Raw genomic sequence first — 2,381 nt, 5'->3', positions numbered from 1 at the left:
TCTGGCATATTAGCTGGGGTGGATCGGCAAGGTACACAAGGGCGGGAGGGGCAGGCTCAGCTCGCTTCTCCTTCGGAGATCTGCTTTGGGAGGGTCCCTGCGGCACCGGGAGGGAGTCAGACCCACAGGAGGGATGGATCTGCAGAAGCACAGCGTTGGGTGTTCGCGGGGTGCAAGCAAGTTCCCTGGCAGGAACTGGTTCCCTTTGGGATATTGGCTGGGGATGGGTGAGGGAGATGGCACTGGCAAGCACCTTTGTACCCCGCGAAGCTGAGCTCTGTCATCCGGGGCTCAACAACTCTCCCTCCCTTTGTCCTCCAGCCTTCCCACTTTCCGAGCAGAGCTGTTAGCTTATAACCTTCCAGATGTCAGGTCCCACTTGCTGTCGGAACACACTCTGTCTGGCCCCTCCACTTTTGCAAGCCAGACTCGGGGGCTCTGCTTGGCTGGGGCCGCCCCTCCGCCCCGGCTCCCTCCCGCCAGTCCGTGGAGCGCGCACCACCTCGCCGCCCTTCCTACCCTCTTCCGTGGGCCTCTCGTCTGTGCTTGGCTCCAGAGACTCCATTCTGCTAGTCTTCTGGCAGTTTTCTGGGTTATTTCGGCAGGTGTAGGTGGAATCTAAGTGATCAGGAGGACACGCTGTGAGCCCAGCGTCCTCCTATGCTGCCATCTTCCCAGGATCCTGCAGGTGATGTTTTGATGCATTCTATTTTCTGTGCATGTGTAGTGTTGTTTGTGCTGGCCTGGAGGAGCGGCCTGATTCACTGGTTCAGAATCAGTCTTGTCCCAGTACAGAGCGTTTATCAGGCGGCGGGGTGGGGTTCTGTTAAGAGGGTCCTGCTTCCACTGCAGGCCACTGTGCTGTTCTAGGAAGTCTCACGTGTTAGTGTTGTGAGGGTGTCACCTATTTCATCCCCAGACAGGGGATCTCATACCCCCCACTGTTCAGGTAGCCCCACAGAATAGCAAGGTGAGTCAGCTTGCCCTGTGCCAAGATTTTCCTGGGTTTTTGTTTTTGTTTTTGTTTTTGTTTTGGTACGTGGCTGGGATTCAAAACTCAAAACCTTAAAGGACCAGGCACCATGTGAAACCACTCCCTTCCTCCTGGGTAGAAACTCTCCATGTTATGTTTGATGTCCTTTGTCCCAGAAAAAAAGTCCCACTGCTGCGTGGTCCATGCACCTCGCAACTACCATGCTGCCTCCCTCCGACTGTGGAGATCCTTCTTCCACTCTGCAGATTGATTTCCTGGGGGTTCCTAGTGATCTGACCTCAATACATTTGTGTTTGAGGAACAATGAAAGCCCCAGGTCTCCCTACTTCTTTGCCATCTGAACTCCTCCTAGCCATAACGATTTTATAACTAAAATGTTTTGCATTGGTTTCTTACCTTTGAGTCTGAGTATGGAGTCAGAACCCATATTTCTGCCCGAAGTTACTTTGAAAGTCATGCACTTCCAGTATGCTTGATCTCTTGTTTTTGGAGGAAAAACAAAAAGTTGACATCTGCTGCTTTAGAAATACTTTGCTGTAATTAGATCATTTAATGCCATCCATGTTGTCCCAACAAGTTCATAATATTGCATATAAAATCTTTAACATCGGCTAGCACCCAATAGATTGGCAAAGGCAAAAAATTATCGTACAAATCTGGTAACTGAGCATGAAGAATATATAATATATATGTAATATATAATCTTCTACAGCGCAGGTGGTTAGACATTTCTCAGATTTTGGTGACTGAGTGAATTCTGCTAATATTGTATCACTGGTTAAATTCTTCCCCAATAAAGTAGGAAAACACGGTATAAATATATATGTATTTAGTAATATTAATATTTAAATTTAAATAATATTTCATATATATTACAGTGAACTGAAATTATAAACACCAAGCTCATGATAGTGGTTATTTTTGAGTTAGGTGTCTGGTCGGAAAGAGGTAAAGTGGACGTAGACTTTATTTGTGATATTTTGTGTGTTAAAATGTTGGAAGTAAATATGATATTAGTAATAGTTGATGATTCTGAGTTGTAAGAATGTCAGTGTTTTATTCTTAATATTTTAAATACATACAATAAAGAATAATAAAGGAATAATGTTTAATTGTTAAAATCGCAGTTTAAATTAATATTCACTATAACGGTAATAGGAGCAAACATGTATTGTCAAATTATATATTAAGCACTGTGGACAATGTTTATATGTTTTTGTTATTGAGTTCTCACGATAAAAAAAAAAACCACTGAAACCCAAAGATTATTTTCTGGTACTCTTTTAATATAGAAAAGGAGGGGCCCCTGGTTGGCTCAGTCGGTTAAGCGGCCGACTTCGGGTCAGGTCATGATCTCGCGGTCTGTGAATTCGAGCCCCGCATCGGG

This window comes from Panthera uncia, unplaced genomic scaffold, assembly GCF_023721935.1.
Source record: "Panthera uncia isolate 11264 unplaced genomic scaffold, Puncia_PCG_1.0 HiC_scaffold_1999, whole genome shotgun sequence".
Taxonomy (NCBI): domain Eukaryota; kingdom Metazoa; phylum Chordata; class Mammalia; order Carnivora; family Felidae; genus Panthera; species Panthera uncia.
The sequence above is the reverse complement of the archived record's forward strand: the minus strand, read 5'-3'. Positions refer to the sequence as shown.